At 43.8% G+C, this 13,126-nt stretch overlaps 1 long non-coding RNA gene across 1 annotated transcript in view; it reads left to right on the top strand.

Annotated features, from left to right (window-relative positions):
- Positions 1–709: 709 nt before the first annotated feature.
- Positions 710–13,126, top strand: part of LOC117879756 — a 29,275-nt gene continuing 16,858 nt past the window's right edge. The window contains exons 1-2 of the long non-coding RNA XR_004646379.1: positions 710–1,054; positions 7,012–7,113. This is a non-coding gene — a long non-coding RNA (uncharacterized LOC117879756). The remainder of the gene's footprint in view (positions 1,055–7,011; positions 7,114–13,126) is intronic.

The raw sequence follows: 13,126 nt of genomic DNA, 5'->3' as shown, positions 1-13,126 counted from the left end.
GGAATAACTGCACTGCCACTCGTGAAGTGTTAGTGAGAGCGAACAGCATATTGGTCAACAGTGTGGGATCCATTCCTGTAGACCGAAGAGGCAGAACGCACAATACACAAACCGTTGAAAGATGGCGCCAAATGCGGAAGGAAGCATAGGGATTGCTGAGATGCGAAGCAATGCATCCCAGGACACTGGGACAGGACCCAGGATACCCAGTGACTCCCTCCACCTTCCCACAACTCTTAGGGGCAGAAGAGGAAGAGGTGCTCTGTGGGATGGCTGCCCAGAGTGCACCACTTTGAATACCACTGCAAGTGCCATAAGTGTGAACACATTATTGCGCAGGCAGCTGACAGTGTGAACACACAACAGAGGTGTCCCTTCAGGGCTTTCTGAGCAGCGCTGTAAGTGCTGGCACTGTAACTCTGCTAGTGTAGACATACCCTTAGGATTTTTGAACTTTTGAGGTTAGTAATACTGCATTTGGTATGTTGGAATAACGCTGAAAAATCTGTAGATAACAATTTAAAAAATGCTAGTTGAAATTTAAACAGTGAACCAAGAAACAGGAGGGAAGTATAGTGGAGGAAGCCGTCACTGTGATATAGGGAAGTACCTTGGGGGTGGGGAGGGGGAAATCAGCATTTAAAAAAAAAAACAGGCTTAAGTTGTTCTCTCCCATGTTGGTCAAGGATCCAAGACTAGAATCGAGAGAGAGAGAAATAAATCAGGGCTCCTCCGCACCACTTTTATTACTAAACTAGAGTGGTCTGGTTTTAGGGAGAGAAAGAGATAGGGGAAAAACAGAACTGGGAAGTTTGTTCTTACATGGGGAATAACCTTAGAATAGTGATGAAGAGCAGGCTTATTCTAGAGAAAGAATGAAGAAATAGGAGCTTTTCTATCAAGCTCCTCTTAAATCATGCTGGGAAGAGTTGGAGTCTGGGGCCCTTTATAAAGCAGGCTCTTCTATTTCTCCATTAGTGTATGATAAGAGACAACTAGGAGGAGATGCTGATTGAAGAATCCTGGTGCTGTGAGAACATGTGATGTTGTACAGGTAGGAGTTTTGTCATGTCTTTCTACTTGAAAGATTAGTTACTGTTTAGCTGACCAGGATCACTACATGTTTTAGAGATGTGTTATGGTTAAAGTTGGAACTACCTCTTACACTCCTCTGTATGTCCTCCCAGCCGACAGGCTTTTCTTCCTTTACCTCTCTCAACAGTAGAACGCTGCATTTCAACCACTCTTGGACTGGAACTCTGGGTTGCAGTCCCCTATTTCCCAGCTGTATTTGGTTCCTGCAAGAAACTTCTCTCTGGGAGTTTGTGACCAGTAGCTGATTAAAGTGACTCAAATAGTTTCTGCAAAACAAATGTCCTATTTGTGCACCTAAAGGTGCACAGCAATCAGAGAAAGGGGTAAAACAATACAGTCCTACGAGTCTTTTTTGTTACCTAACCCTTAATCTTTCTTTGCACACTTTGGTAAGGCCCCCTGTCAAGCTGTCTAGACTGGCTCATGACTGTGAATGCCAACCTCAGGGCAGACTGCTAGGAAACAGGGTACAAACCCCAAATTGAGTCTAAACTTGGATTTCACCAACCGAGTATCAATTGTACTTCAGATCTCAAACCAATCATATAATACTAATTAAAGATTTATTTTCTAAGAAAAAGAAATGAGTTATCTATAAGATTAAAGCAGGTAAACATACACACACACACACACACGAGTTACAGTCTTAGGTTCCAAAAGGTAATAGAAAGTGCTGTGACATGCAAGTTTTCTATGTCCTTTAGTGCTAACCCAAACTAAGCAGCTTGGGGATCCCTTGCTTATGCTTAGAAAGATTGTCCTTCAAATTCCTTCTGGATAGGCATTTTTACCACTCCCTTCCTCCCTGAATTCAAAATGATGGAACAAGTGTCAACACCTGCCTCATCATCATGGGTGTGTGTTGGGGAGGAGGGGGGCACGGTGCAGCAGCAATCAACAAAGTCTTTTTACTTTGATGTTTCAGAATGGCTCATTTGGTTTCAATGGCTCTTGTGTGCAGGACCAACATATTACTCTAATTAATGTTTCTTTCCTGTTTGGTGAGTTGCACAATTACAGAGGTTTACAATGCAAACACTCAGTATAACTTTATACCATGGTCTACAGATGTTATAAATGAGATCAATACATCCAGCATCCTACAAGCACTTCATCAAGACTAAACACATTCTTATTAACTTAACATCTATTTTAATAATGCTAACACACAGGTGAGCCAGACTGGTTTCCAGCTATGCATTTGTCAATGATCAGTGAGGCCTGGGGGTCTTGGCATGTGCTGGCGCCTGGTCTGCTGGCATCAGATCCCCTCATTCCAGTTAGCTTCATATCTGGCTGGGAGTGTCAGACTAATTGCTGTAGTTTTTCCCTCTCTGTGTATCTCTGTTAGCATTTTCCTTTTGGGAAGTTGCTGACAACTCACGCCTCTCTTTTCTCTTAGGGCATGGCTACACCTGCAGATGTAGAGCACTCAGCCTTCGGAGAGCGCAGTAGGGAAAGCGCTGCAGTCTGTCTGCACTGACAGCTTCAAATGCACTGGCATAGCCACATTTGCGGCACTTGCAGCAGCATTGGGAGTGGTGCATTATGGGCAGCTATCCCAGCATACAAGTGACTGCAATGTGCTTTTCAAATGGTGGGGGGAATGGAGTGGAGTGTGACAGGGAGTGTGTTGTGTGTATGTGGGGGGAGAGAGAGTAGGTTTTTGGGGGGCTGAGAGCATGTCAGCATGCTGTCTTGTAAATTCAGACAGCAGCAGACCCCCCCCCCCCCCGCCTCTCTCTCTCACTAACAGCATTCCACACTAATTTGTCTCGGGGCAGATAAGCAGCCAGCTGTCAGAAATGGAGCTTTCAAAGGGCATATCCGCATTCCTGCTGCGATTCAAAACAAAGACAAGAGTGGCCATTTGATTTAAGGGGATTATGGAGGCCGATCACAGCGTAGTAATGCAACACCTCGTTTACACTGGCATCGCAGTGATCCACTGGGGGTGCAGCAAACATTATTCCACCCGCTGAGGTGGAGTACCAGCAGCGCTGTAGCTGCGGAGTCAGAGCCCTCTACGTGCCTTGCCAGTGTGGACAGGGAGTGAGCTAGTGCACCCTGGGCTCCTTTATTGTGCTGTAACTTGCAAGTGTAGCCAAGCCCTTAGATAGATATTTGTATTGTGAATTCTTCTGGTGGTAACTCCAGAGTTAGGGTTGCATTCTAAAATGGAGCATGAACTTCTGTTCTTTTCTAAAAGTATATTACTATTGGTGAGAAATTTCACACTGGCTTAATGTCTGTGCGCTTTGGCTTTTCTATGTAGTTTTGATTTGGTTTCACTTCACACACACTTAAGAGGAAGTCTCTAAACTTTGGTTCTTGTTGAAATATCTCCTTGGTATTACTTTTATCATTGACTAATACCTTTTTAACTGTGTCTCTACTCAAAATTTGGTAGAGAGGATGACCCAGAGGTGAGCCAGTGCCATAGAGTCTTGCAAAATGTTGTCAGTCAGAGATCCATTGTGCCCTTTAAAAGTGAAAGTTTATGCACCTACTGGGCCATATATAAAAGGTCATAGAGCATTAGTGTCTACACAGTGTATTGCTATACTTGGTAAATTAAAAAAACCTTAACTTTAAAACAACCCATGTTGGATAGTTTACGATAAGAATAAACTTGATTCTGTGACTAAACTGAATAGCTATAGCTCATCTGATATTTAGTACATATTATGCATGCATCTTATTTAGATTCACTTTGAGACCTATTAGATACTATAAAGAGCAATCTTTTTATGTGGGCTTGATCCTGCATAGTGTAGGTGCAAGGTAAAGTGATTAGCAGGACAGAGAGTTCAGGGGCACTCAGTTCTGCACCAATTAGAGCACTGCTGCACAACCACCAAGTTACTCTAACAGGACTGTCCCCCTAAGAAGAGGCTCTCTAGCCTAAGTCCATGTCTTGATTTGCTAATCACCCTTTTTTTTACCCTGTGCACTTTGAACATGTGAGGCTTGAGACTTACTACAGTTCACTGTTAACAATTCCTAGCTCATTAACTTGACTTCACCAGGCATTCACACTTGTGAATGAAGCACAGCAATCTTGCATGTGCTCCTGTGCACTGCAGGATCTTGCAACATGTAGTTCTTGTGGCAGTATATGATGTACTGACCGCCAGCACTCCAGACTTCAAATATGAAACACCTTTAATTTGAGTAATTGCCATATTTCATCTGAATACTATAGCAATTCATGGGAAATCTCAGTCCCATCTAATGAATGCAATTAACATAGGTAATACTCACTCAGTAAGAAACATATATAAGCCTTCTCTAGCTTGTCTGAAAATAACGGCACCCTATACAGTGTATGAGTAATCTCAACACTGCATCTCAAAACAAGTGCAATTTATAGATGAGTAACCTCCACGTCTCTTTTGATTTTAATCTCTATATGACTAATTTCTACTTCTTCTGAAGTGGATTAAATATCTTCTCTACTTCCTGTCTGAAAACAATCTCTATTTTTTGCCTAAAAGTAATGATAGCATTTGTCAGCAGTGAACACTATGAGTCTGAAATATGGCTTCCATTCTAACTCCCCTCTTTCAGTTCATAGATTCTAGGACTGGAAGGGACCTCGAGAGGTCATCAAATCCAGTCCTCTGCCCTCATGGCAGAACCAAATACTGTATAGACCATCCCTGATAGACATTTATCTAACCTACTCTTAAATATCTCCAGAGATGGAGATTCCACAACCTCTCTAGGCAGTTTATTCCAGTGTTTAACCACCCTGACAGTTAGGAACTTTTTCCTCATGTCCAACCTAAACCTCCCTTGCTGCAGTTTAAGCCTATTGCTTCTTGTTCTATCCTTAGAGGCTAAGGTGAACAAGTTTTCTCCCTCCTCCTTATGACATCCTTTTAGATAACTGAAAACTGCTATCATGTCCCCTCTCAGTCGTCTCTTTTCCAAACTAAACAAACCCAATTCTTTCAGTCTTCCTTCATAGGTCATGTTCTCAAGATCTTTAATCATTCTTGTTGCTCTTCTCTGGACCCTCTCCAATTTCTCCACGTCTTTCTTGAAACGCGGTGTCCAGAACTGGACACAATACTCCAGTTGAGGCCTAACCAGTGCAGAGTAGAGCGGAAGAATGACTTCTCGTGTCTTGCTCACAACACACCTGTTAATGCATCCCAGAATCACGTTTGCTTTTTTTGCAACAGCATCACACTGTTGACTCATATTTAGCTTGTGGTCCACTATAACCCCTAGATCCCTTTCTGTCGTACTCCTTCCTAGACAGTCTCTTCCCATTCTGTATGTGTGAAACTGATTGTTCCTTCCTAAGTGGAGCACTTTGCATTTGTCTTTGTTAAACTTCATCCTGTTTACCTCAGACCATTTCTCCAATTTGTCCAGATCATTTTGAATTATGACCCTGTCCTCCAAAGCAGTTGCAATCCCTCCCAGTTTGGTATCATCTGCAAATTTAATAAGCGTACTTTCTATGCCAATATCTAAGTTGTTAATGAAGATATTGAACAGAGCCGGTCCCAAAACAGACCCCTGCGGAACCCCACTTGTTATGCCTTTCCAGCAGGATTGGGAACCATTAATAACAACTCTGAGTACGGTTATCCAGCCAGTTATGCACCCACCTTACAGTAGCCCCATCTAAATTGTATTTGCCTAGTTTATCGATAAGAATATCATGCGAGACCCCATATCAAATGCCTTACTAAAGTCTAGATATACCACATCCACAGCTTCTCCCTTATCCACAAGACTTGTTATCCTATCAAAGAAAGTTATCAGATTGGTTTGACACAATTTGTTCTTTACAAATCCATGCTGGCTATTCCCTATCACCTTACCACCTTCCAAGTGTTTGTAGATGATTTCCTTAATTACTTGCTCCATTATCTTCCCTGGCACAGAAGTTAAACTAACTGGTCTGTAGTTTCCTGGGTTGTTTTTATTTCCCTTTTTATAGATGGGCACTATATTTGCCCTTTTCCAGTCTTCTGGAATCTCTCCCGTCTCCCATGATTTTCCAGATAATAGCTAGAGGCTCAGATACCTCCTCTATTAGCTCCTTGAGTATTCTAGGATGCATTTTATCAGGGCCTGGTGACTTGCAGGCATCTAACTGTGCACTGTCTATAAAAAGCACCACGCTTTTTTTGGATGGAGTTTCTTTTGGAGAAGCTGTTGCAAACAGCAAGAGTTTGCTCTCTGCCTTAATCTGTGTCTAGTCAATTGTTGGAACAAAGTTGCATGGCCTCCCTCATGCATATGTCATGGTACTGAAGGGTCAGGGCAAGCTGATCACAAGCCTCCAGGAACATCTGCTTCTTCATGCAAAAGTTCTGGAGCTACTGCTGGTCATCCCAGGTCTGCATGATGATGTGATCCCACCAGTGTTATCTTATTTAAGGTTTGGGCTAAGCAATAGAAATAAAGAAAACATGGTTAATAGGGCACCAGGTGCTGTAAATAATTGGTTAGAAATGCTTAGTCTAGTAGTGTGTGCATGTGGTGGGGAAATATGGCAAAAAGAGATAAGGGGACAAAACCTTGAAGAGAGTAGAGTAGAGCCCTAAACTGCTTCCGCTGATTTTAGCTCAGGTCCAATGACCAGAAATGACATCACTTGCTTGTTTTAATTATAAAAAGCAAGTTTTTCTAGGGGTTTTGTCAAAGCTTTTCCTTACCTCCTGGAGTCATGCCATGATGGGAAGATGTCTCCTGGGCCTGATCTGGTTGTGAATATTCAGCTAATACTTATAACTGTATTATTGCAAAGGCATGGAGTATAGGCATGTATATGCTTATATTTGTACCTTGGATGTAACCAACACCAAGTGGCTTTGGAATAATAAAAGAATGCGTGTGTGGAAACAGAGTCATGGTAAACCTTAAACTTACTAGGAATTTTTTTTCCAACAGGCTTCATCAAGGAGATGGTGGAAAGAAGGGTGGCCAGCAAAGCAGTGCTGAATAAGTGACCTATATCTTTCTCTGGACCTGGGGATCCTGGGATCTGTATGGGTGAGAGGCCATATTCTCTAAATTTGTACCCTTGGGTGGGTGGAAAGTTACATGAAAACTGAGAAGATGCTCACAGTTGAGTTACCTCTGCCCACTTCCCTGGGTTTTCTCTGCAGGAAGAATAACCTAGCCCTTCATATTCAGATAAATGCACATCTATTTGAGTGAAGTTGCTTTGTTAATTCTAACATTACAGCTCTCATTTTTGATGTAAAAGTTCTAGTTAATAAAATAACATTCACAATTTAAAATATGAATAAATATCATTTAAAAGTCAAGCAGTCTGAATGCTTGAACAAGGCTACTTTGGGGGATCATTCCAACCTATGTGAGTTAACTCTAGAAAACTCATTTAAAGTGAAACTCTGATTAAAATCAGTGAGTTTCTTACTGGTGATTCTTAAAATCACTGTTACTTAATCAGTCCATGCTGTCTCAACCCACTGTTTGGCTAGATATCAGGAAACATGCTTTCATGCATCAATTAGTTCTGTTCTTTTTGGGAGCTCATTTGTCATGTCTGTGCTACATCTCATCTTTGCTCCTTTAGTCAAAGAAGGCTCTAGTCTTTTACTAAGCCAAGACCTAAATTTTCTGGTATTGACTTACTATAAGAGACCATTTCTTTTTCCTCTAGCTGTTTAAAACCTCAGTGGATATGATAGTTGAATGTCAGTTGTACATGTGCAGAACTTACTTTTTTGCATGTGTAAAGCCTTACTTTTCATTATCCTCTCTTGGGAATTTGAGTCACTTCTTTTAAGAAGCAGCCAGCCAGTTATATCTTGGAGGAAATTGGTGTTGAAATTGGAAGCCAGTGAACTGCTAGGAGTAGTACAACAGTCCCAAATGTGTTGTGTGAATTTCAAACAATTGTGATGGTCACGTTAACACCACCCTATACCCCAAACCCACCAACCGCTATGCCTACCTTCATGCCTCCAGCTTCCACCCCGACACACCACACAATCCATTGTCTACAGCCAAGCGCTGAGGTACAACCATATCTGCTCCAACCCCTCAGACAGAGACCAACACCTACAAGATCTTCACCAAGCATTCTCAAAACTACAATATCCGCACAAGGAAATAAGGAAACAAATCAACAGAGCCAGACGTGTACCCAGAAGCCTCCTGCTACAAGACAAATCCAAGAAGGACCCAACAGAACTCCACTGGCCATCACCTACAGTCCTCAGCTTAAATCTCTCCAACGCATCATCAGTGATCTACAACTCATCCTGGACAATGATCCCTCGCTTTCACAGACCTTGGGAGGCAGGCCAGTCCTTGCACACAGACAACCCGCCAACCTTAAGCATATTCTCACCAACAACCACACACCGCACCATAACAACTCTAACTCAGGAACCAATCCATGCAACAAACCTCGATGCCAACTCTGCCCACATATCTACACCAGCAACACCATCACAGGACCTAATCAGATCAGCTACAACATCACCGGTTCATTCACCTGCACGTCCACCAAAGTTATATATGCCATCATGTGCCAGCAATGCCCCTCTGCTATGTACATTGGCCAAACTGGACAGTTACTATGTAAACGGATAAATGGACACAAGTCAGATATCAGGAATGGCAATATACAAAAACCTGTAGGAGAACACTTCAACCTCCCTGGCCACACAATAGCAGATGTAAAGGTAGCCATCTTACAACAAAAAAAACTTCAGGACCAGACTCCAAAGAGAAACTGCTGAGCTTCAGTTCATTTGCAAATTTGACACCATCAGATCAGGATTGAACAAAGACTGTGAATGGCTAGCCAACTGAAAAAGCAGTTTCTCCTCCCTTGGTGTTCACACCTTAACTGCTAGCAGAGGACCTCACCCTCCCTGATTGAACTAACCTCGTTATCTCCAGACTGATTCTTGCCTGCATATTTATACCTGCCTCTGGAAATTTCCATTACATGCGTCTGATGAAGTGGGTATTCACTCACGAAAGCTTATGCTCCAATACATCTGTTAGTCTTAAAGGTGCCACAGGACTCTCTGTTGCTTTTCACACAATTAGGATTTCATTGTTTAAATATCTAATTGCTTATGTAGCCTTTGAAGAGGAATGCTGTTTCACCATACCCCCTAACTTTGTGTGGGACTGGTGCCTATGGTCGGGGGAGGGGCAAAAATAAACTGAGGCAAAGCAGCTGTTTTGGGTTGTGTGACTAACCAGACTCTTAGGGGAAGGTGCTGACAGATTCTGACAATGTCCAAGGGAGTCTGAATGAATCCAGAGGGGTCTGAGGGAGGGTCTCGGACTGAGCCCAGAAAGGGGCTAGAGGAGATTTTGGATGAACCCAGAAAGGGGCTGAGCGATTATAGTGTCTGAGGGAGAGACGTCCAGTCTAGACAGCTGAGTGGGAGACTGAGGCTTGTGTGCTCAGGAGGGTCATGTGGGTTTGATGGGCCTGAACTGGGATTTCCCTTTAATAGTAACATAACACACTAATCATGTTAGAGACAAAGGTGGGGAGTACCCAGAAGTGCCATTAGCATCCTTGACTTTGCAGTAGTTGGTCTTGAGCTGCGCTCTCTGCATTGATTGTTGGTCTGATAGATTCGCCAAAGCAGCCAACGACTTGGATACAGCTTTGTAAACATGATCACTTCTTGTGCTTTTGAAGAAGTCTAATGTCTTGCTCACCTTGCACCAGAGGTTAATCAGAATCTGTCTTTCTGACCAGCCAGCAGTTCATTTGATGCAGAACTTCTTGTTAGTGCCAGCCATAGCTCACACACATGGTTAACTGCATTTCCAGCTGAGCACTCCCCGTGGAAATAAAGGGTGAAATGCTGAGCAGTGTATTTGAACCAGGTGCTTGCATCTGGTTCCTAGGACTCAAATGGGAAGTTTTGGGATAGGACAGGGAAACACAGGCCTTGGCGATTGTGGGATAGTGTTGGCAAACTCTCAAGATCCTGATTTGCGCTGTGTCTAAGCTGCAAAGAGCATGGGCTTGGACCAGGGGCGGCTCTATGTTTTTTTGCCACCCCAAGCACAGCAGGCAGGTGGCTTTCAGCGGCGCATGCAGATTCGGCTGCATGCCTGCGGGAGGTCTGTCGGTGCTGCACCTTTGGCGTAACCGCCACTGAATTGCCGCTGAAGCCACGGGACCGGTGGACCTCCTGCAGGCACGTCGCTGAAAGCCACTTACCTGCCGCCCTCACAGCGACTGGCAGGCCGCCCCGCACGGCTTGCTGCCCCAGGCACGCGCTTGCTGCGTGGGTGCCTAGAGCCTCCCCTGGCTTGGACCCACCTCAAAGCGGGACTCAAGCTTGGACCCGTATATCTGGCCAGGTTCATGAGCCTGAATCCTGAGGAGTTTCTGGCATGAGTCAGACTGATCTGTATATGAATGATAGAAGAGCTTGGTCTTAACCAAAGTCAAGCCCAGGTTTACTAAGCAATGTAGACATACCCCAAGAGGTAGCATTCTCTAAGTAACACAGCTTTGGTTTTCTTTGTATCAGAACTTTCTCAGATCAAGGCTTTGCTAGTGGATCAGGTAAATAGGCTACCTCACAATTTACTAGGGTGCTAAATACGCTTACTTTGGAGCTCTGGATATACACATGTGAACTTCCCAAACAACTAGGAATGGAGTCTCAAGGTATAAGACTTCTAAAGGTAGTCCATCGATCTGCAGTATGCATTTGACGTGAACTCAGTGCAGTGTTCACTTGGGCATTCTTAATATTCCAGTCCTCCAGACAGTGTCATCCATGTATAATGGAACAGTGATGATCAAAGGATGAGATGTCTATAAGTCCAAGATGCAGGATCATCCCCTCCTGCAATTAAACCTATGGAAGCAAGCTCTGAGGCTCTGCTGTGAGGATCTCTTGCCATTCTGGGAGCTGGGTTGTGCCCCATTTTGTGTGACCTACCCCAAACCTGGCAAATTGCTCATTCTGTCAAGAAGGGTAGAGCTTGGGTCATAGTTATTTTTTTGAATAAAGAGGAAACACCCCCAAATCAAACTCCAATTTCCCTCACCTTCCCATTGGCTACCACAGTCCCTCTGCTTTGACTTGCTGCTACCCTCATAATTCCACTAAATGACCACAAATGTCTGCTCAATTTTAGATCTTCTTTCCACACTGTCAACCTGCCTAATCCCAGCCTTCTCTCCCATTATACTCCTCCTTGCCTCTTAATACACTTCCTACCAGTTGGTCCTCCATCCCTTCTGAGTCTCTATTAAATTTTAATTGTGCTTAATAGGTGAGGAATAGATTTGGGGAGGAAAGAAGTTTAGGTGGATCTTTGTTAGTGTATGGATGGAAGAGTCTAAGGATGATGGCTAATCTGAGCAGAGGGATTTTCAATAGACAATCATAGCAGAGATGTTTGCATAAGCACTATGTTGTGAAATAAATACATTGATTGTGCAAATGCATGGGCAAAGCTATGGCAGTGCTGCCAATAGGGGTTCAGGAATGTGTGCACATATCAAATATTTCAAATCTGTATTATTTTAATAACTTTAATGTTCCCATATAATGGGATTTAACAGCACAGATAATACACTGTTCATAATAAACAGCATTGAATTAAACAGTAAATACTACATATAAGTTATTTACAATATCCATCTATAGATTTCTCACTTAGAATATTAAATTAGTAATATACAAAACACATTGTACATTAAATAACGACATACATTGTATACCTAGGACAGAAGACAGCCCCTGTTTGAATAGCTTTTTAAAAAATGCTTCCTAAAATTTGTGGTGATTCTGAAAGTCTTGGGGTTATGACAAATAGATTAGAATTACCTCCTAAGGTGAGATTTCTGAATTTACACTCTATACTGACTCGAGGGAGAGCAGGGCTACCTTTTATCTTGAAAAACATTAGCCCAAATAAAATAGTGATTAAAATCTTCCCCAGATAAAATTATTTGTATGGTTTTACAATCAAAGACTTACACGTAGCACATTTACAGTTACCATTGCACCTTCTACCTCCTGTCATCTGATGGAATTTGGAAAAGATCACAGAATGTAGTTAGGCTGGTTTTGGTGCATTGCTCATAATGGGCTGATCCAATTACATTGCAATTTTCCCCCCTTCTGAACTCCTTAACTAACCAGTAATTCTTCTTCTCACCTCCTCAAAGCTAAATCCAGTATCTGATACACCCAAGGTATTCCTAATCTGCTGCAGGTGACTTGAGATTGGGAGTTGCCATTACCTGATATAAGTATCAATTTACGAGGCTGAGAGTAGGCTTCAGCAACATCCTCAGGCAAGAGAGATCTTATGTTTCCACTTGATACTGTTTGTTAATTTTAACAAGAAGAGTGATCCTGTGGCGGTGTGACGACTCACCACTGCAGCGTCTCCTGCTGGTCATCCAGGGAATTAGCTCGCCAGCCTCCAGAGTGCTCTCTGCAGGCCGGTGTCTCGCCTTGCTGCTGGCCCCTGTGTCCCTCCTGGACCCTGGTGCCCTTTGCTCAGGGTTTCTGCCTCCTGCAGTACCCCGCAGTCTCACTGGGTCTCCCCTCCCTAGGGAACCCCCAAGCCCCAGCCCCACCTTGCCTCAGTCTTGGGCTATTGCCAGTCACCATCTAGCCCCCGCTCACTGGGGTGGACTGCAGTATAATTGCCACTCATTATTGGCAAGGAGGGTCTGGCCCTGCTGCCTCTGCCTACCCTTGGGTTGCCCCTCTGCAACCCCAGTACCTTTCTTGGCCTTTAACAAGGCCTGCAGCCTGGGGGTTTTCCAAGCCAGAGCTCCCCAGCTCCTCTGGCCTTTCCTGAGCCCTGCTCCAGTCTAGGTATCCTGCTCAGCAGCCAGGCCCATCCCTCTCAACCTCTAGAGAGAGATTGACTTAGCTCTAGCCTAGCAGCCCCTTTATAGGGCCAGCTGCGGCCTGATTGGGGCATGGCCCCAGCTGAGGCTGCTTCCCTAGGGTTACCATACCCAGCAAATAAAAAAAGAGGACCCTCCACGGGCCCTGGCCCCGCCCATTTCCCC

Source organism: Trachemys scripta, chromosome 7 (assembly GCF_013100865.1).
Source record: "Trachemys scripta elegans isolate TJP31775 chromosome 7, CAS_Tse_1.0, whole genome shotgun sequence".
Lineage (NCBI taxonomy): Eukaryota > Metazoa > Chordata > Testudines > Emydidae > Trachemys > Trachemys scripta.
This window is presented reverse-complemented; position numbering and strand designations above follow the sequence as displayed.